The sequence below is a fragment of the Pseudochaenichthys georgianus genome, chromosome 16 (genome assembly GCF_902827115.2).
Source record: "Pseudochaenichthys georgianus chromosome 16, fPseGeo1.2, whole genome shotgun sequence".
NCBI classification, from domain to species: Eukaryota; Metazoa; Chordata; class Actinopteri; order Perciformes; family Channichthyidae; genus Pseudochaenichthys; species Pseudochaenichthys georgianus.
This window is the reverse complement of record NC_047518.2, coordinates 2,968,652-2,992,613: the sequence shown is the minus strand read 5'-3', so window position 1 is coordinate 2,992,613 and position 23,962 is coordinate 2,968,652.

Genomic DNA, 23,962 nt, shown 5'->3' with positions numbered 1-23,962 from the left:
TAGTGTGTAAAGATGATTTCACTTGACCTATGCAAAATATCACACTCAATACATGTGTGTCTCTGGGGGGTGCATTGTGCCTTTGATGTATATAAATAATATACCATAACCAAATACTATTACGTACAGTGGAAATCAGGTTGCCAGAGCAGGTCAGTGTGCATGTTCCTCAGGGTCTCAGCAGTTACAGGTGAGGGAAAGGAAATAAAAGAGAAAAAGGTCAGTAACAACACTTTAAAGTAACAACACTTTGAATAATTATCTCTTCTAATAATGTTCTCTCAGTAATCACTCAACTACAGTCTTTCCAACAAACAGATTGACTCACCCTTACTGTCATCACAATGAAACACGTCCAGAAGAATGTCATGCAAAGCTATCAGTACTTGATATTATATTGGCCCCAAAAATAACCTTGAAAAGGACGTGTGTGTGTGTTTGTGTGTTGGTCAGGGAGTGTATTGTGTGTGTCAGGGTGTCTGGGAAAGTGTATGTGTGTGTGTGTTGATATCTTGGTCAGGGAGTGTAGTGTGTGTGTGTGTCAGGGTGTCTGGGAAAGTGTATGTAAGAAGGTTTATATATATATAGGATTACTTTAAAACAGTCCCAAATAATACATGTTCACTTCAATACAGTTCAAGATAATACCTGTTTGCTTTAGTTTACTTCATGTAATAAAATAATAATTTGATGGTAAGGCTACCATTACTAAAGTAATGTAATGCTAACTAACGTGCTCGCTACTCGTCGCTACTAGCTAGGTAGCTAACTTGACTGTGTTCCATGCACAACATGTGTATTACCTGATATGTCTGATCCGGCGACTCCTGGTCCTTTCATCAGACGGCAATCGATAGAACGAGCAAGTGGTATGATCACTTGTGTGATTACAACCTGGTACAAAGCACACAGGCATCTTGTAAAAGTGCATTTATTTTTACCAATCTCTTATTTATTGGAGGGAATAAATCAGTTATGAGATCTTCTTCTTCTTCGCTTTAATTACGAGTCACAACCACTTGGAGCATTATCGCCTGTGACATCACTTACGCGAGCCAGAATGGGATTTGTAGTCTTTGTAGTCGCGTATTTTTCATAGTCTTATATTTCAACAGTTTTACGACAAAATGTGACTTTTTTGACATGGAACTTATTGTTTACGATTGACAAACATCATATGTGTAGTTCGTGGCACAATTCAAACGGGATCAAAAGATACGTTTTTCTCTCCATTGAATTCAATGTAACATTTTCGCTTCCGGGGTCCCATGGGCCGGAAGTAGATGGGCGTGACTTCGCCTCTCTATTACCAATATGACCCAAAGTGGTTGAACACTGTAGGCTATACACAATAATAAATCAGTTCATAGTCATCAGAAAATTAGCGGTGAATTAACTTTTTGAAATGTTTGAGTTAAAACGATTAGTGGTTTTGAAAAATCACTGTTGTGGTTGTAGTGGTTTTTCAAAATCACTTACTATTGATTCAATAAGTTACAGAATTGTATAATTATATAAATATAGATAAAATATAGTGATAAAATATAGGTTACATACCTTGTGTTGTGAGAAATGACAAAAAGATGGTTCCAGAATGATTCAGAAGTGGGAAAATGAATAAAGCAACCTCTGGGTTAAAAATAACCCAGGCAGGTGTTCAACTGCAATTGAAGCCCTAATAACCCCTTTGACCCAGCATGAACAACCCACCAGTGTGTTTACAGTACCCACATAACCCATAATTATGACCCAGCCAAATCAACCCAGCAATGTGTTTATAGAAATAACCCAGCATTTTTAAGAGTGTATGTATCCTGTAAATATAATGTATAATGTCCTTTATTGTTTTATGTTTCATGTGTAACCTATATGCTGCAGGTCTCCCTTGAAAAAGAGATCTATGATCTCAATGGGACCAATCTGGTTATATAAAGGTTTGAAATGAAATCAGATATGCGCATATTTTAATACATTTCAAGAACACAAATCTGAACTTTGGATAAAGCCAGGTTCAAAATTATTGTTTCATTTTGTAGTCATATTAGTATCTAAGGCTTTTACAGAAGGGATATTGGATATCTCTGTTTATCACTCCATAAATCAGAAAATACTGTCAACAGCCCTAAAATATCAATTTTTGCCATCTTTTTAGTTTAGATATAATTCAGGCTATGAATGATATATGAACAAACCCTTCTGTAAAAGACTTCAGAATATTGATAGGAATACAACTGGAAGGTTTGGTATGTAAGTGCTACTGAAGTGGACATTTCAAACTCTTTTTGAGAAAACGACCTTTAGAGATTGTTCTGTGGCGCTAGCTAAACCCTCCTGTTCTTTGGATGACAGCTTGCGCATCGACGCACTCCGTGAAGGTATTTCATGTTCGGGGTCATTTGTTTTTCGTATAACCTTGCTTCGTGCAAGTGACAATTGTTGTCGTCTTCTCTGTGAACGTTTTTTTCGCTGTTCTTTTGCCATTTTGAGATTTCAATTTCTAGCGGAAAGCTAAGCAGGAAGTGTTTTAGCACACCACGTGACGCATCTGAACGAATCACGTTGTCAGAAATTATACTGTGTAAACATGTATTATTTTAATCTGTATTGAAGTGAAAATGTATTATTTGGGACTGTTTTCAAGTAATCCTATATATATATATATTAGGGCTGTCAAACGATTAAAATGTTTAATCAGATTAATCACAGCTTAAAAATGTATTAATCATGATTAATCACCATTCAAACTATGTCCAAAATATGCCATTTATTTATGTATATTGTTGTGGGAATGGAAAGATAAATGAAAGAAGGCGGATATATCCATTTAACATTTTTTCTGCGTGTCAAAATGAAAGACAAGCCACACACCTATCAATCATCAAACCGTGGGGTCTTAATTCATTACGTGTTGATTTCTATCAACGGGGGAGTACTACAGGAAAGTCGACAGGGGGGGCTAGTGGAGTACTTTGTGACCACAGAGTGTGAACGTTGTGACCAGCTGTTTTAGCGCAGTTCTCCAGTGAAGGAGGGGAGGGGGAGGGGGAGGGGAGTCTCCCTCCGCAGCCGGTTGGCGTAGTTTTGGCACAATTCCGTTGTACAGACCGACGTTAACAGCAGCCCTGTCTGTGCACACGGAGACCGACTCTGTCGTCCGGTGATCGAACCGCCTTCTGGAAAAGCTTCACAAGTACGTCGGTACGCAAATGCACTTTGTGACACAAGTGACGGTACGCATTTCAGATTACGCACATAAACTGCGTACCAGTTAGTTATGTGCACCCCTGTACTACAGCAAAAGTATTCTCCGTCGGGACTTCCTGTAACAACACGACGCCGTTATCTTGATTCTGATTGGCCAGAAGACATTATCAAAGATGTTCTATTGAGAAGTCGATCACTACGTGACAAAAGTTTTCAAAACCGTGGCTACTGAAATCAATCTTACTAACTGCTGTCTGTGCAATTTACTTTTATGGTGGGGCTAAGCCATTTCTTGGTATGGGTGTAGCCTACCCCAGCCATACCCTGGCGCTGCCACTGGTGGCACGTATGGGGCGGGCCATTCTGCACATGCGTTAAATGCGTTAAATATTTTAACGCAATTAATTCAAAAAATGTATTACCGCCGTTAATGCGATAATTTTGACAGCACTAATATATATATATATATAACCTTCTCACTCACACTCACTGACCCAGATACCAGCACACACAAGGTTCTTTCTGGGGCCAATATAATCTAAGGCACCAATATATCTGTGTACAATGTTTGATTGTCTGGGAAAGAATAGTTTGTGTGAAATATTCCTTGGGAAAGTAAAGGAGTGAAGTCAGGTGCAAGATAAAGATTGGCCTGGGCCTCCTACTTACCATAATGGTAACGATAATTTTCATTGTCTGTGAAACTAATGATGTTCTTTCTCCAACCCCCGCCCCTGAGGAAGAGATAGTAAGGACCAAAAGAGGTACTAGAGTAGCGAGCCTTATGTCCCCAAAAAGAACCTTCACTCTCCAGGAAGGTAGCGACGGAATAGTGGACATAGATCTGTGCGCGATCGCCCCATGTTCCAACTCTGACAAATCATACTCAAGTCTCGCTAATAATGTCTGCCTCACCCCAACAGTATGCAATATATTCACCGACCAAACGTCCAAATTATGCCTCTGTTTCTCCCTTTAACAGGGAAGATAAGGGATCTATTACTCACACCCGAGAATGTAAATGCGAATCCTGGTCTTATGTACTAGTTAACTCTGGTCCGACAGATTGGAGATATACGCCTAAATTCAAATCAGCAAGGATTGTTGCGTCACTAAAACATAGAATGAAAGTCATTAGAAAGAACCCTACCTATCCCTGTTCTACAGGAAGATGCAACCCCGTGTTAATTATCCTAAGAAGGGTTGAGAGCGGCGATGCAGGTCTATATATTTTGGCAGCACACGCAGGAAACAAGTCAGCCCAAGGTCTGTTTAAGATAGTTGTCACTCCGAAACCAGCAGTAACTCGCCCAACTATAACCGAGGTACACTATATGTCCAAAATCATCTGCGGAGATCAATGTACTAGCGAAGTTGGCGAATTTGATCCACTAGACATAATTCAAATGGCCACGGGTTTTACTGATGATACAGTACTATGCATCGCACTGCATAGCTTAACAGATAGTGAACAAAGACTCAGAAGACAGTTATTGAGTTGACCATTTACTGAGGCTTGAAATTGTAAAACTGCAAGAATAAACAGAAAAATACAACACAAGTTACACGATAGAAATAATACATGTGCAACATAATGAAAATAGAGTGCAGTATAAGCAACAGCCTATGCTAAGAATGAGCTATGTCTGTTAGCTTTGCAGCTAGTTGGCTTAGTTTATCTTAAACATTGAAACCACACAATCAATTAAACCACATTTTGAAACACATAACTTGGCACACAGGTAAGTTTGCATACTTACAGACAGATCGACTTCAAGGAGGACAATAAAACGATATGTGGCATAACACTGAGCAACGATGTGTTCTGCATGGCTTTACTGTGTAAAGTAAAACACAAGAAGGAGAGTCAGGCTATTTGGTGCCTTAAAGCTACAGTACCGACTTTTGCCATTAGGGGGTGCCAATACACTATGCTCATGCTATCTGCACAAATGGTTAACATTGAGCATTAAAAAGATCAGGCAGTTCAGGGAGAATCGAAGGAAGGCAGGCAGCTTTGCATGACATTCTTCTGGACGTATTCCATTGTGGTGATAGTGAGGGTAGTCAATCCCTTTTGTGGCAAGACAGTAGTGACGGCCATCTTGGTGACGTGTGTTGTTGTGCGAGACCAGAGATGTAGTTCATTGAGCGGTTTCACACGGCAAACATCTTTTTTTTTACTTGCAAAATGATCTTTTAAATTGACAAACATCATAGCCAATGTGTAATTCGTGGCACAATTCAAATGGGATCGAACAATAACTTTTCTCTCGCCATTATGACTTCAATACATAATTTTTCAGAAATAAGATTCCATGGAGGTCCACCGAAAAGGAAGGGACTTCGCCTCTCTATACGGGTTCTTCTGCTCTGACATCCAGGCATGACGGGTAATCTGTGACGTTTCGCTCTCTCAAAAGTTGGGCCATTTTGTCCTCATGCGCTAATGAGCAGCTCTCATAAGAAAGAACGAGACCCCGCCTCCGACGCTGTATCCAGTTCTTATTATACATCCATGGGCTCAACAGATTAATGAAATAATGGCCGATATCAAAGCAACAACACATGCTAACATTTTTAGTGTCTGATTATGTCAATCTACAGCCATGCCCTGCCTCTGTGAGCACTTGGTTTTATGTGTACCTATAATTCAAGACTGATGGCTTGCTAATGCTTCTGGGATGGAAGGGATTTTTGTATGCATTTATATTAAATGGTCCCTTAGCAGACAAACTGAACCACACGCCAGAGATGGGGACTCGAGTTTGTGACTCGGACTCGAGTCGCACTTAAGTCGCACACACAGAGACTTCAGACTTGACTTGGACTTCTGCTCAAAAGACTTTGGACTCAACTTGGACTCGTGTTTTGGGACTCGTGAACAATCATTGTGTTTTCTATTTTTGGCGTATTAAAGGTGGGGTAGGTAAGTTTGAGAAACCGGCTCGAGATCGCTAGAATTTGAAAATACACAACCGGATAAAATCTGCCACTTCCTTACAGAGCCCCTCCTCCAACACACACGGACGCGCACATGACCAATGAGGGCACGAGATACGTTTGTGCCCCGATGGGAGGCTGACAGGCAGGTAGGCTATCCAGTTATTTTAGCCGGGCTGGCTAAAATAATTGGTCGTGCTTTTTACGGCTTCCACAGATGACATTTTTGTATGGATTTTTTGTCAAAGCACTTCAGATATTCATTGCTATCGGGATGTTAAGAGCATTCCATGGAATATAACAAAAAGTGTATCTCGAGCCGGTTTCTCAAACTTACCTACCCCACCTTTAACATTAACATCATGGCAGGGGCGGTTCTAGTGGGGGGCCAGTGGCCCCCTAACACTGACCTCTGACCCCCCTAAAAATGAAAAGTGAAAAAAATGTATGATTTATTACACGATTTATTGAATTACGGAATAGACGGAACTAACGTTATTCGTCATTCTAGTCGGACCCATTAGAGCGGTGCACTCAGGACCCATTAGAGTGGTGCACTCACTTTCACTGTCCGGCTGAAGCGCGCGAAAAACAAATACTTTTCATCTCGGATCATCAGAGGCTGTTGCATCCAAGAAAGATTGATTAAAACATACGTTTCAAGAGACTACCACGATAATTGAAGGTGATTTAAACTATTGTATCCGTGTAATTGTAGATGTAAAGTAGAGATGTAACTGTTCATTGCCTTTATTTTTATATAAATATGATATGGTGTTAGTGCAAAAATTGTACTATAACTTAAGCTGAAGCTAACAGTAATAACTATAAGATATATCTGAAATAAATAAGTGTACTGAAACAAATACCAATAACTGTATTGCATTGTTTTCTTATGCGCAATTACTTCATACTGTCTAGTTCTCTTTTTCGTCCTGCATTTATTGTGCCCCCCTCAGAAAATAACTGGCCCCCCAGATCAAATTGGTTTAGAACCGCCACTGCATCATGGTAACACCATGGCGACCGGTGGCACACCTGCAGCTGTACCACTTGTAATTAGGTTCAACTATAAAAACTTCGAACAAAACGCCGGCGGCACCAAAAAAAGGAGCGCACACTGCAAAGTCTGCAATATTAAAATCAAGGATGCTGGTGCAACAACGTCAAATTTCATCAGGCACTTGAAGACTCACCCGGAGAGGTCAGTCACATTAACGCATGGACGGTTAGCAAACATGTTTAGCTCAGCATCAGCTATGTAATGTTAACTTAGCTTGCTACTAGCTTTGTAACTGAATATTTGAAAATTGAGTGAATGTTTGCTTGTCACACTTGTTTGCGTTGAGTGGCGTTGACATCCAACTCTTGACATGACATAAAAAAGGTCGGTAACGTTAATCATTACCCGCTGCCACCATCTACTGGCTAACGTTAAACGTAGAAAAATACATAGTTACATACATAAATACATCTGTCGGTTTATAGGCAGGTTACAGGTTTATTGTTGACCACGTAACGTTAATGTTACAGGTTTATCAGGTTACCATTACACTGGGTTTGAGTGAGAGGATAGAGGAATATGTTTATTTATAGTAGACGGTTGCAGAGGTCAAATTTTAACATTTTTGTCCACTAGCCAAATGACTAGCCTAGTGAATGTTGAAATGTTACCAGCCACTCAATAGATTGCCATTGTTATTTTTGGCTGGTGCGTGCAACATACAGTACCAGCCACTTGCATGATTTACCAGCATTTGGCTGGTAAATGGTGTTAATGGTAGATATCTCTTTTGGAACAGGTCATGTTTTAATATCACCAGTTCAGTATATTTCAGATAATATTGCAGCAATAGTTTTTTAGTTGCAAATGGCACAGAACAAATGTTTACTTTTAAGTACTTTTAACACAGTTTCCCTGCGGGGGATTAATAAAGTATTTGTGATACTGATTTCTGATTCTGAAGTGTTTTGCTTATAAGTTGTTTGCATTTAGCTAAAGTGTGATGTTTTTCCTCATATTGCATTGCAATAGCCTGTTTAAAGTGATCATATAACAAACAACTAATCAGTACTGATACTGTATGCTAATAGATATAGGAGTGATAATAACACAGTAAATGCTTTGAATTTCTTAGATATAGCTGTGCAGTATTCTTAACAGACTGGATAGCAGCAGACAATAGAAGGCTTATTACAACCAGAAGAGACATGAGACTTTTATTGTTTAGAGACTTGAGACTTGACTTGGACTCGTGACCAAAGACTTGCAAAAAAAGAACATCTCTGCCACATTCTGACATATATGTCAAGTCAATCTTGTGGTGGATCTAGCTTAAATTCATTGGGATTTATCTTGTTGGAAACCATTTTTGTTAAATACTTAACTGCAAACAGTTGAGATATTTCAGTCTTGACTATTGTCAGGGACTGACCAATTGTCATCCATATATGCAGTAAGGGAGGTATTATGTGAGGAGAAGGTTACATACTGTATATGGAAATGCACATTTAAATGTTTCGAAATCTATTAATATTTGGTGTTTAACTTGCATTTATTTTGTTTTTTGTTAACAGAATATGGAAATGGATAATTGTTGAGGAATCAAAGAAACATGACTTTTGTACTAACTAAAAATAACAACACTAGTTACTGCTAGTCCTGTTTTATTGAGTTTGTATTCTCCTTAGACAGAATGATGATGAGTTGTTTCCTATCTTTAATCTGTATATTCATGGCCCTCAGGGTAACTTTGTCCACATCTCTTTACTTGATAAAAGGCAGACAGAAGCTCAGAGCAGAGTGCTGCTTCTTATCATGTTAACGACAGGAACTGTAGGACCCTCTGGCACAGCAATAAATCCTTCTTTCATGTTGAGAAATAGAGCGGTCACACTGATTTAATTTAACAAAAGCATATCACATTTGGGTGTGAAAATGAATATTCCCTGTTGTGTGCTCCTCAAGCATATTTTTCTCCTAGTCTGGTTCTGTGTGCTCCGCTGAGCGGGAGCCTTTGGAAAAATAACTGCTACTCAACGAGCCACCAGAGAATACTTCCCACACTGCACTATCACGTCTTTGTCCACACATGACTGACTGCATTTGTCATGTTGTGCAGTGAAAGCAGTCACAGTTTCATTATATACTGTGACATTTTTATAGACGGATGCTATTTGCTGGCCTGTTTTCACTCATCATTTTCCTATATAAGCATTGATTTTTCCACCCCCCTACTGGCCAAGCCCCTAAGCTCCCATTTAGGTCAAAGGTCAAAAGGAAAAGCAATGTGTTTTATCATTGTGAATGATGAAGTTCTAGTACAGGTATAACAGTGTGTCAGGTGGCTTATGAACAGCTATTCACCATTTTCATCTCGTTTACAAACACAAAGGAATTTTTTCGCACTGCTCAAATTTAGCTGTTTTACCGGGGATTCAAAATGTTGATATTTAGCTAAAATTGTATCAATATGAGCAACAAACTTAAATTCACCCCGTACTTATATTCCTTTTACCTATGAATACTTCCTGCGTCCAAAAAACCCCCAACATTACTTACACAACACATCTTACAGGAGCTTGTAACTTACCGTGAATCTGCAGCGTAGCTATCCAGGAGCCTGCAGCTACATTTTCCAAGACAACACGTCAACTTCCGGACTTGTAGATGAAGAAAAAGATAACAACATTTTGAATAACAGAACGTGATGCCTTCCCTATGAGTTATGTGAACGAATAATGTGTTTTTGGATCTGGTGGCTTTTTGCAAGTTAGGAAAATCAAGCTTTAATTCAATGGCTCTTTTTTAAAATTATTTTTTCAAAAAATGTTCTCCCTGGCCAAATTAGTTACAAGTTTTATAACAATTTGAATTACTTCTTTATATTTAATCATTTGGTACATTCCCTAACACCTATGGATGAAATATCCACTTGATACATATATTTATCTTTTAGATGTAAATGACAGTTGTCAGGGCAAAAAGTCAATGATCTGATTATTTTAGCAAATCCAGATTAGAGCAATGGCACATCAATCACTGGCAGAACAAATATTCAAATCCAATGGAAAATCCAATTAATTCAAGATTTTTAAATCAAAAGTCAAATCGATTTGGATAATCAGGACACCCCTAATAACAAACACATTTACTGTACATGTATATATATACTTTTACTATACTTTTATACAGTTTACTTCAACCCCCAGCCCCCCCACCCCCCTGTTCTAATGAATCCACAGGTCTTCTCTGGTTGTCAGGGTGCTCACAGGGATTGGCAGTTTAATTAACTTCATATCTCTGCGTGCAGCTTGTGCAGCTACTTCTCTGCACGAGAGGATGTGTGTGTGTGGGAGGAGTTATTGCCACATCTGTTACATGAAGACCTCCTGAAGCTGTGTTGGTTTTATCTACCAACACAGTCGCATTGAGATAGAGAAGATCGAGAGTTGTGCTGGGTACAGATGTCCCCCAAAACTGAAGTGATGAGACTTTGTTAAGGAAAAAGCTGAAATCAAAATGTTATCACCCAACTCCTTTTGGACAGAAACAGATCTATGTGATAATGTCATTCTGCCATACAACTAACTGCACATTGATAATATGTAGTGCTATGTTGTAGTGCTTCAGGCTGATCCATCCACTGACCCCAAATGGCAAAATATATGACTGTAAGCTTACTTATATCAGCAATTCTGCCTTTAAATCAACATTTCCACTTAGGCAAGGCAAGTTTATTTATAGAGCACTTTTCAACGCAAGGCAATTCAAAGTGCTTTACAAAAACAAAAAAAACAAAATTAAAGACATTAAGCATTAAAAAAGAAAAGCTAATCAAATAAACATTAAGGAAAAATACATGGATAAAAGTTACAGTGCAGTGCAGATATGAATAGTTCAATTAAAAGCAGCCACAAAAAGAAAAGTCTTCAGCCTGGATTTAAAAGTAGTAAGAGTTGCAGCGGACCTGCAGGTTTCTGGGAGTTTGTTCCAGATATTTGGAGCATAATAACTGAACGCTGCTTCTCCATGTTTAGTTCTGTCTCTGGGGACAGAAAGCTGACCAGTCCCTGAAGACTTGAGAGATCTGGATGGTTCATAGTTTAGCAGGAGGTCAGTAATGTATTTTGGGCCTAAACCATTCAGTGCTTTATAAACCAGCAGCAGTATTTTGAAATCTATTCTTTGACACACAGGAAGCCAGTGTAAAGACTTCAGAACAGGAGTGATGTGATCCACTTTCTTAGTGTTAGTGAGGACTCGAGCAGCGGCGTTCTGAATCAGCTGCAGCTTTCTAATAGATTTTTTAGTGAGACCTGTGAAGACACCATTGCAGTAGTCGAGTCTACTGAAGATAAAGGCATGGACAAGTGTTTCCAAATCCTGCTGTGACATTAGTCTTTTAATCCTAGATATGTTCTTTAGGTGATAGTAGGCTGATTTAGTAACTGTTTTAATGTGACTGTTGAAACTCAGGTCAGAGTCCATGACTACACCTAGATTTCTGGCTTTATCTGTTGGTTTGAACATTGCAGACTGAAGCTCAGCGCTAACCTTTAAACGTTCTGCCTTGGCTCCAAAAACCATTACCTCAGTTTTATCTTTGTTTAATTGGAGAAAGTTCTGACACATCCAGTCATTGATTTGTTCAATGCACTTACTCAGTGTTTGTATTGGAGCATAGTCTCCTGCTGAAATTGTTACGTAAATTTGTGTGTCATCTGCATAGCTATGGTAACTTATTTTGTTGTTCTTCATTATCTGAGCCAGTGGTAGCATGTAGATGTTAAAGAGAAGAGGCCCCAAGATGGAGCCTTGAGGAACCCCACATGTCATATTTGTCAACTCAGATGTGTATTTACCTATAGAAACAAAGTTGTTTCTGTCCTTTAAGTAGGATTTAAACCAATTTAGAACTGTTGATGAAAGTCCCACCCAGTTTTCCAGTCGGTCCAGTAATATGCTGTGGTCAACAGTGTCAAACGCAGCACTGAGATCTAATAATACTAACACTGAAGTTCTGCCACTGTCTGTGTTTAAGTGGATGTCGTTAAAGACCTTTACAAGAGCAGTCTCAGTGCTGTGGTTTGGACGAAAGCCTGACTGGAACTTAATTACATTTACTGAGAATGTGCATGTTACCCAGACGATAGAAATCTAATTTCTTAACTCTTCATATGTGGTTGGTCTTTCCTTACACCTTCAGGTGGTAATTCCTAATGGCCTCGGTAACCCGCTGACAATGTTCCCCCTCTAAGGCATTTTCTTCCCCATTTGATACCCCCTAATCTAATGAGCCTCAGGTATCACATATTCTGAACACCCCCAGGAAAAGAACCTGACCGATGTAATTGAACAGTCATACAACCAAATTGAACATTCATAGGTAAAATGGTCAGGTAAAAATGTTGCTTAAAACCGTAATGATGTTGCTTAAAACCGTAATGATGTCCCCTTTGAAGCTCTCATTCTGGGCAGGGGGGACCATGCTCTCCGCTCTCTATTTTAAGACCCTGGCCAAGAGCAATATCTCTCAGCAACATAATTTCATTACCATCGATGGCTGGCTCATTAACACATATAGTCAGATGGCTTCAGGAAAACACTGCAGTTACAGAGGTGCTTATTGGCTTTCTGGTTGTTTATAGTATACTGGCTTATGTAAATACCTTAAGTTACATACATTCAAACAAATACATATTTCAATTAATTCCGTGCAACTTCTGAAATTGTAATATTGTTTATGCTATTGTTTTATTTAAAAAAAGGTATTTTGTAATTTGCAAAATGCCCAATTTCTGAGATAACATTTTGTCAACCAGATAGATAGAGAAGAAGAGAGAAGAGGCGAAGATGGCAGCCTTCTGTACCAGGATTAAGCTGTGCAGACAATAGGTCAATGTTCATTACACATACATTAACTCCTTTCAACAGATGAGCCTTTTTTGGGCTGGAATAATCCCAACTCAAATGAGAGAGAGAAGGAATAGTGAGAGGCAGGAAAGAGAAAAAGAGAAATATCTCCAATGAAACTACACTGGCTCTTAATTATATGTTGTGTGGTTTAATAAGGAAAATTGTTATTGATACTAGACCCGTCTGTCCTTACAGATGGTCCATCAGAGGCTTTGTGGAAGGGGGGCATTGGGAAGTCGTAGCAGGGCTAAAGAGCAGGTCGTCCATTGCTCAAATGTAATGTAATTTCCTCCCATTGTCCAGAATAGTCATTTTCATTAAGGACAATTGGAAATTATGAGGCCATTAGTGGGCAGATTGTTCTCCAGCTGAGGGTCTGACAAGAGGTGAATGACTAAAGGTGGCAAATGGAAAAGAGCGAGGATGACCAGGGACAGTTCCAAATCAATTAGAATCAGAATCAGAATACCTTTATTAGTCCCACAGAGGGCACATTTACATTGTTACAGCAGAAAAAGAGCCAAAGACAGCTTAATGTTACCTAATTACATGCATACAAAATGTGTATCCCAACTATCAAATTTCAACTGGAGGGTGTCTGAAAAAGGAGGCAGTTTTCAATCTTACACTGGGCCTAAGTGCTGTGGATCACAATTATCTGTTTGTTTTGAGTAAGGTATCACACAAATTACTAAAACAATTTCTATTGTTATTCATCTAACCATAATTTCAAAAACATATTATTTTGTTGACCCTCTGACTTTTACTCAGTAATTTGTTCTACTTTACATATAGAAACGTATGGGCAGATTTTAATCACAATATGCAGATTTTGTTTGAAAGGTGACAGGAATGACTATTCACTATCGGACACTATAAAGTGATGAACATGGCTGGGTAAGGCCACAGTGGCTGTTGCTTATAACTTGTGTAGGTGTAAATAACTTACTTTCATTTGGAATCACATGATTTAGATATTATTAGCATTTGCTGCAGCAGTAATTCTATTTATATGGAATAATACAGAGTGATGATTATATAACTTCCCCTTAAATCTGTAGGGATTCAGAGCCTGTCTCTACTGGTGTGAGGATCGTCCATGTGTCGCCTGGCACTGGATACTACGTTGTCCCCGTAAGATCCCCCTATGAGGGGAAACTACTTTGTAGTGACACTGCTTATATGTAGGCCTAGGACCAGCCACAATGAGACAGGCCCCCTGGCTACGAGGGGGGTGTACTATAGGCTCTTGGCCACTTAGAGATTTGTGATGCCTTTTTCTCTGATCATATGCCTGTATTATTTGATGTGAGTCTTGCTTGTGAAACTGTTAAACCGCACGCTGCTCCTCGGGGCGCTCGCATTATTAACCCCTCCACTGCTGGTCAGTTCTCTGTCACTTTTAAACAGAACTGTCTTAACCGTGAACCTGTCACCTGAAACGGATGAGCTTAGCTCATGGTTTCACTCCACTTGCAAAGCTGCCATAGACACTGTTGCTCCTTTAAAAACCAGGCAACCTAAAACTAAATCTGAGCCTTGGTTAAATGACACGACTCGGGCTGTCCGACAGGATTGCCGTAGAGCTGAGCGTAAATGGAAAAATGACAAACTGCAAGTTTAATTTCAAATGTTGAGGGAATGTTGGCGTCTCTATCAGATCACTGTGAAAGAGGCAAAAAGAAAACATTTATCTGACATCTTTCTGTCAAACCGTCATAAGCCACGTGTTCTGTTTCAGACAATTGATTTGGTCCTTAATGCCCCCCAGAATACCGTTATGGAGACCTCTACTGTCTGTGAAGACTTTCTTTACTTTTTATTAATAAGGTAAACTCCACTAGAGCTCAAATCTCTGCTCCTGCTAATGACCCCCCTGCACCGTACTCTGCTGTCTTTAACCAGTTTGAGCCTGTAGCTCTTCCTTTTGTACAGGAGATTGTCTCCAAGTTAAAGCGCTCTGGTTCTCCAAATGACCCTGTCGCGCCTCAACTTTTTAAAGAGGTTTTCCCCACTGTTGGACAATCTGTGTTGGCAGTTACAGTGTGCGAAAAAGTACACGTCCCACCGTCCGGGACGTGTTATTTACAATATCGGACAAGTAGATCTTTCAATTGACTTGTCCGGCGGACAAGTGACGTTTTTCGGCCTGATTTATTGACAGATTATTGATACATTCAGTTTACAAAAGGCAGAACTCATTCGCAAATTGTCCGTGTCCGCCATTGTTCGTTTAGAAATGTTAGTTTCGGTTCTGCTTGTCGATTCCTAAGGAAATGCATCTCGCCGCTTTCTGTACAGTTAGACGGGGGCGGGGCGGGAAGTGTAGCACCGTGGCAGGGTTGGGAAGCAAAACTCGGTTCCGAGTAGGAACAAATAACAATTGTCCGGTACCGGGATTAATAAGAGTTGTGAGGACAGGAGGCCGAGCCCCGCGGACTGCAGCTCTCTCTCTCTATGCTCCGTATCAGCTGATCGCTGCATGGTGCAGCTCAGCGTCTCTCTCTCTCTCTCTCTCTCTTTCTACACACAGCGGATCTGCTGCCCGTTAACAGCCTCATCTTTGTCAAACTTTCTTATGTTCTCTCTCTAACACGTAATGAAGGTTATTACGCGTTTTAGCTCCTGTGTTGTTAATATTGACCACCATTTCCTTTATGAAGTGAAGCAGCCTCCCTGTCTGTGTCCTCGCGCTGTCCTCACATCCCCGGACCCCCAGGCTCGGAGGAGCACAGGGATGTCAGTATTGTTTATGAAGCAGGGTATAGAAAGTACATTATTGAAATGCTATTTATACTATTTATTAACTTTTACAAACAGTGAGCAGCTGGGCAGCTGCAGCAGGTGTATTGCAGGACATGTGTAAGCGTGCAAGTGTCTTTGAGTTGTAGAAAAGCGCTAGGCCTATAGGCTATAAATATAATAATAATAATAATAATAACTTTATTTGTATAGCACCTTTCATACAGGGGATTGCAGTTCAAAGTGCTTTACATCAGTAAAAAATAAGACATAACATCTGTGTAAAACAAGCAGCAAGAGCAAAGCATAAAGTGGGATAAAATAATTAAAAATAAAAACATGGGGAATAAAACAGAGAAATAGTGCAATGTCAATCACAGAGAATAGTGCAGTATAATAGTGTAAAATCAGTAAAATGCTTTGGTAAAGAGATAGGTTTTAAGCTGCCTTTTAAAAATGCCTAATGTATTGGCTTCCCTAATATTGTTGGGTAACGTGTTCCACAGTTTTGGGGCGTAGTTTACAAAGGCTGTTTCACCGATCTTCTTATGACTCTTTCTGGTGACCTCTAATAGACCTGCATCTGATGATCGCAGTGTTCTGGCAGGTGTGTAGTTCATTAGAGAGTTAGCAATGTAGCTGGGTCCTTGTCCATTTTTAGAGCCTTGTATATGAGGAGAAGTACCTTAAAATCAATTCTAAAAGTTACAGGAAGCCAGTGTAGAGTAGCTAAGACAGGACTAACGTGTTCCCTCCTTTTGGTATTCGTAAGTAGTCTAGCTGCAGAGTTTTGAATGAGCTGGAGTCTTTGTACATTCTCAAACTGCACCACTTGGAACTAACTAAACAATGCAGAGATTATTTTTATATAATTGTATTCAATAACCGTAAGAAATTAAACAGTATGAAGTGATTTGTAAATAGGAATACAGATTTGACTTAATGTTTTCATAAATATATTTTTCTCCCAGTTTGTCATGGGACTGATTTACCCTCTCCAAGAACCGGAATCGAGAACCGAAAATAACCAGAATCGAAAAGCAGAACCGGAATCGTTAAAATCCAAACGATACCCAACCCTATGTGTGATGCAGTAAAATGTTACCGCTCACTTACGTTAGCGGTGTTGTAAAAACTGTGGGAAAATGTAAAAAATACGATGACGAAGAAGAAGATTCCAGTGGCCCCAATTTTTGTCAATTCTGGACAAGTGAAAAATGTATTCGGACAAGTAGATTGCCAAACCCACTTGTCCATGGACAAGTACTCTCTAAAAACTTTTTCTCACACTGAGTTATAAACAGCAGTCTGCTCTCAGGGAAGGTCCCTGAAAACCTGAAGCATGCAGTAGTGCAACCTCGTATTAAAAAAACCCAGTCTGGATCCCACAGTTCTGGCTAATTTTAGGCCCATTTCCAAAATGCCTTTCATGTCAAAAATCCTGGAGAAGATTGTCTACAGTCAAATTATGTTTTTTCTGGAAGAGAACAATATACTGGAGGTTTTCCAATCCGGTTTTAAAACTATGCACAGCACTGAAACAGCACTTTTAAGAGTTTTTAATGACATCCACTTTTTTTTTTATCTACTGACTCTGGGGACTGCGTTGTGCTTCTACTTATTGATCTAACTGCTGCTTTTCGATACATGACATCCTGATCTCTTGCTTGGAGCAGTGGGTGGGCATTGAGGGGAAAGCCCTGGAATGGTTCAGGTCATATCTGAAGGACAGAACTTTCTCTGTCAGCCTTGGTGACTCTGAGTCATCCTCTGCTCCACTCCTGTATGGGGTCCCACAGAGCTCAGTATTAGGCCCCCTGCTATTTTCCCTCTATTTGCTCCCTCCATATTTAGAAAGCACGGCATCACATTCCACTGCTATGCGGATGATAGCCAGATGTATGTCCCACTAAAAGCCCACTGCTAAAGTGCCTAGAGGACATAAAGGCCTGGATGGCATGCAACTTCCTAAAACTGAATGAAGGAAAAACAGAAGTAATGGTTATATTTCACACAGGCTCCGCCCTCTACTGGACTCTATGGGTACCCCCCAATATCCTATCATGCTCGCATTCCTTCACTGAGAGTTCCATAGACGTAGACGGCCCCTGGGCGGGCCTACCTGAATGCGCACGCACCTGACGCATAAGAGGCGGCCTCACCCGCTCACTGCTATCTCTTTCTTCAGCTAAGCAGCATACGAGAAGTAACTGAGTGAAGAGAGACGGATAATAAAACGACAAGAAGATTTCTTTAAACACAAACGACAGTATGGACTCACCTGCGGAGCGCCCGTGTCCTTTGTGTCTGGGTTCTATCGGGAGTGACAATCCCCATACTCGGTGTATCGAGTGTCTGGGGTCTGACCACGTGGAGGCTAACCTGCCTGCCGGTTGTTGACTCGATCCAGCCGCCTGCACAGAGTGGCGGTGTTCGAGGGGGGCTACGTTTCGCCGGTGGAGGACCCAGAGCTCGACGTGGTGGAGATGGAGGATCTCGGGCAGGGAGTGCCCTTCGTCTTCGCCACCCAGCAGCCCGGACGGGAGAGGGAGACGACGATGATGACACCTCGTCGTCCGGGATTTCCGCTGACCGCCAGGAAGGCCATCAGCAGAAGTCGGCTCGTCAGGACTTCTCGGCGGTGATGGCTATGGTGGCGGAACGTGCAGGCATGCCACTTCCCCCACAAATAACTCCGAGGCCGGTGAGCCGCCTGCGTCAGGGCTTCTACGGCCCGGGCCGTCCAGCACAGACGGCCTTCGTTTCGCCCCCCCCCTACCGGACATCTGGTGGTGTGTGGAGGCCACGTGGTGGCAGCCACTAAAACGAAGGCTACGGTGGCTAATTGGGCAGGTATCCTCAGGGTGGAGGGCCACTCGGCCCATCTTCTTCCGCAGGCAGCTGGGTGGGCATAGGGGAGAAGGCCCCTGCCCCCGCTGCCGCGTGACCGAGAGATGCTTGATTATCTGGATAAGATATTCAAGCTCGGGGTGCATATGGAGGCGGCGGACAATAATCTGGGTGTGTTGGGAGTGTCGCTGATTTCCCCTCAGCAGGACGCTCCAGCATCTGAGTCAGGTTAGTAATGTTCCATCACATGTTTTACATCTATTACAGGGTGAATCTTAAACTGAAGCTTGACTTTAAAGTGGACCTATCATGCTATATTTGAAAAGTATATTGTAGGACCATACCTATATAAAACATTTCTGCGAAGTTATTTTTTCAAAATACAAAACGGATCACCCATTGTAGCCATGCCTCATACAGCTCAAATCCCTCGTTTGCAGCCCTGTTAGAGAAATGCAGATTTTGGGTCCTCAGCTTGAAAAGAAAGAAGAGGAGGCGGAGCTAATGCCTGATCAGAATTCTACCGGAGATAAAGTTAAATTCGGTTGTGATAAAACGCCATCCTGTTTAAACCAATCAAGGATTATTTCTGAAATAGTATGGAGCTCAAATGCCTTTTCTCTTGCGGGTTTATCACAAGGTGAGTTCCTTTTTTTATTTCCTGCTTTTTAAACATGTGCTCTACAGTACAGGTTAGCTCTGAGTGTTAGTGAGGCTTGCTAATGTAAACAAAGATGAGATTACGTCCAAAACACGTCAGGCATTGTTTCTGATAGCAATTTTCTGTGGGTCCGCTGCCGATTTGACGTCAGATCGGATGGACACATCACAGCGGATGGAAATCTGGATCAGCTTCATTGTAGCCCCATTTTTAGAGATTTGGGTATGGAGGAAAAGAGAGAGGGTTGTATTTTCTGACGCTGCGTGAGTTCCCCGACGCACCGGGGACACATTTATTAGTGCTGTCAAAATTATCGCGTTAACGGCGGTAATTCATTTTAACGCATGTGCAGAATGGCCCGCCCCATACGTGCCACCAGTGGCAGCGCCAGGGTATGGCTGGGGTAGGCTACACCCATACCAAGAAATGGCTTAGCCCCACCATGAAAAATTATGTTAAAGTAAGCAAAATAAAATCTGCCAACTCGCGGAGTAAATTGCACAGACAGCAGTTAGTAAGATTGATTTCAGCAGCCACGGTTTTGAAAACTTTTGTCACGTAGTGATCGACTTCTCAATATAACATATTTGATAACGGCGTAGTGTTGTTGCAGGAAGTCCCGACGGAGAATACTTTTGCTGTAGTAGACAGGGTTGCACATAACTGGTACGCAGGTTATGTGCGTAATCTGAAATGCATACCGTCACTTGTGTCACAAAGCGCATTTGCGTACCGACGTACTTGTGAAGCTTTTCCAGAAGGCGGTGAGATCACCGGACGACAGAGTCGGTCTCTGTGTGCACAGACAGGGCTGCTGTTAACGTCGGTCTGTACAACGGAATTGTGCCAAAACTACGCCAACCGGCTGCGGAGGGAGACTCCCCCCCCCCTTCACTGGAGAACTGCGCTAAAACAGCTGATCACAACGTTCACACTCTGTGGTCACGAAGTCCCGCAGTGGGACCTGCCGTTGGTGCTCGAGGCTCTGGTCACAGGGCCATTTGAGCCTCTGGAGCTCTCTTCCCTGAAAGCACTGTCATGGAAGACAGCGTTGCTACTTGCCTTAACGTCAGCCAAAAGAGTGTCTGAGTTAACCGCTTTATCGGTGCACCCGAGCTGTTTAAACATCCGGGCTGACCGAAGCGGTGCGACACTCAGACCGAACCCCTCCTTTGTGCCCAAGAGCCTAAGGAGTGCGTTCAGGTCAATGGCTGAATCTCCCCCCCCCATAGTGGGGCGAGGGAGGCTAAATTGCACCTCCTCTGCCCGGTGTGTGCGCTAGCATGTTATGCAGAGCGCACGGCTGCCCTTATACACAAAGAACAGCTGTTTGTGTGTTTCGGCGGTGGGGTAACTGGAAAATCTTTGTCCAAGAAACGCCTGGCAGGCTGGCTTTGCGAGTCCATGTATTAGAGTATGACCTGATCTTGCATGTAATTCTTGCACATCTCAAAGTGTTCAAGATGTGCTTGAGTCAACATACTGTTTAACACTCAATACAGTTGGGGTTTAAGGTTGCATTCACACCTAATAGTCAGCTTCTCTGGCGCACCAGACGACAGTTGGTTACATTGTTTCATTTTTCAGAAGGTTTCTTTTTGCGTTCACACAGGAGAAACTCAAACAGACTATAAACTATAAACTTTAAACAAAAGGCACGGAAATGCTGTTCAACAATTGGTCTGACATTAAGCGGGTAAAAACACAAATCCCGGCAATTTCTACTGTAATAATAAGTAATTCCTTACATTTATTATAGCGCTTTTCCAGATGCTCAAAGCGCTTTACAAATACACATTACACATATGTTTTATACATGCAACTGTAGCCTGCACCATGGAGCATCGGCAGGTTATTTTCATGCTGCTGTTAATCTGGAGAGCATATCAACAGACTCATAAGATTATATAATCAGAGAACGTGCGTTAAAAAACATTATAACACATATAATGAGAGACGTTCTGCAGTCAGGAGGAGGTTTCACCGACCACAGGGGACCCTGCTGTACACAGGCAGGGCCGCCTTAATGCACGGGCTGACCTGGGCTGAAGCCCAGGGGCCTACGGAGATCAGGGGCCTATCATGAGCCAATAAAAAAAAAAAAAAAAAAAAAATTGAATTACAAAATTTTTTTTTTTTATTTCGGATGTTTTTAAAAAACATTTAAATAAACAAAGTCTTGGCTTTCAGAATATGAAACTTTTATTTCCAAAATCACACGATAAATACATTTTTGAAGCTTGTAAAGGGAAGATGAAAGCTCTCACTCGCCACTCACTCCTCCTCCCTCCAGCTGACATTATGAATATAAGGCGTATAGTAATCATAGATAACACGGCAGGGTCCGTTACAGTTTGTTTTCATCTGGTTTCAAATAAACAAAGTCTTGGCTTTCAGAATATTAAAATTGTTTCGGCAAATTCAGATGATAAATACAACGTTGAAGCTTGTAACGGCATAATTACAAGCGGAGAACGGAGTAACTTGACGTCACAGCAGGCATAACAACAGCCTGTGTTTCTCGTGAGTGTTTCCCCGGGAAACAAACACAATACACACAAACGCAAAAATACACAAACACACACACTCGTGAGCTTCCCCCAGACCAGTAATCCAAACGAAAATATCTTCCCTCCGTTCATAATTTGCTCCGCTAATCCATCAGATCGATGGATTCCAGAGATTTTTCTCAAACATGATGACTCCGAAACAGTCAGTGGGCACCACTTAACAGCCAATCAGAAAGAGAATATGTTTCACCTGTGACTTATTCAAATTGCGAGTGATTGAGTGACAGCTGAAGGTTGTTTAGGAGAAAAAGTTTGAGAAGAAAAAGTTTGAGTGGCGCTCGGGAAAGGAAATTGTTGAGGGAAAAGGAGTTTCAAGACAAGCAGCTATTACAAAAAATGCCGAAGTTTACAGGTTATTTTAAACCTGTAGGCCAGGATGAGGAGGAAGGACAGATGAGTTCTGTACCGAGCAGTAGCGGTGCCGGCCGCGGGGCCTCGGAGCCAAGTAGGCCGTCTGGTTCTGATAGCGATGGAGTAGCGGGAGAGGAAAAACCGACAGGAGGGAGAGGACGACGAGGACTTGCTACGTAGAGGGGAGCCAACGGCAACCGGACAAATACACGAGGGAGGCCCGATACGTCACTCATCTGGAGGAGAGGAACAGGCGCGCGTAGAGCAAAGTGGAGAAGTGCGATCACAGAGCCTGCCGAGGCTATAAATGACTTTCATTTGTTGTTTAAATAGGGGGCCTACAAAACCATCAGCCCCAGGGCCTGATGGCAGGTTAAGGTGGGCCTGTATCAATCAATCAATCAATCAATCAATGTTTATTTATATAGCCCAATATCACAAATGTTACATTTGTCTCAGTGGTCTTCACAGTGTGTACAGAATATCAGTATGACAATACGACACCCTCTGTCCTTAGACCCTCACATCGTACAAGGAAAAACTTCCAAAGAAAACCCAGTTTAAAGGGAAAAATGGGAGAAACCTCAGGGAGAGCAACAGAGGAGGGATCCCTCTCCCAGGACGGACAGACGTGCAATAGATGCCGTGTGTAAATTGAAAAGATAATACATTTGCAACATAGGTAGTCCAAATGTTTGGAAATGCATGTGTGTATAATAGGAAGATGAATCCACGAGGATATCCATCCAGGACCTATGATCCAGGACCACAGCCACGACTCAAGATCCAGCGCTCGCGATCCAGGACACAGGACCGCAGGATCATCCATGACTCCGGATCCCAGCGTATATAGACACCAAAAAGAAAGACATTTGGGGAAGCTGGGTTAATCGGAACATGAGTGTACACGGGTATAGACAGAGAGAAGGAAGAAGTAAGATGTCCCCCGACAAACTAAGCCTATATCAGCAAAACTAGGGGCTGAATCTAATCAGCCCTAACTATAAGCTTTATCAAAAAGGAAGGTCTTAAGCGCACTCTTAAAAACGGATAGGGTGTCTGCCACCCGAACACAAACTGGAAGCTGATTCCACAAATGTGGAGCTTGATAAGAAAAGGCTCTGGCTCCCATTGTACTTTTAAAGATTCTAGGAACAACCAACAACCCTGCATTCTTGGAACGCAATGCCCTAGTAGGACAGTAGGGTATAATGAGTTCTTTAAGGTAAGATGGCGCCTGCCCATTAAGGGCTTTGTAGGCGAGAAGAAGAATTTTAAATTCTATCCTGTGTTCTATAGGGAGCCAGTGTAAGGCAGCCAGAACAGGAGTAATGTGGTCCCTTTTCCTAACTCTGGTTAGTACACGAGCCGCAGCATTTTGAATCAGCTGAAGCGACTTGATTGACTTCTTGGTACTCCCTGATAATAAAGAGTTACAATAATCCAGCCTAGAAGTAACAAATGCATGGATTAGTTTCTCTGCATCGTTTTGAGGCAAGATATGCCTGATCTTTGCAATGTTACGTAGATGGAAGTAGGCGGTCCTTGAAATTGATTTTATGTGGGCGTTAAAGGATAAATCCTGATCAAATATAACACCAAGATTCCTTACAGTCTCACTGGAGGCCAAATTAATGCCATCCATAGTTAGTATGTCTTTAGATAATTTGTTTCGTAGATTCTTCGGGCCAAGTACAATAACTTCAGTTTTGGTCGTGTTTA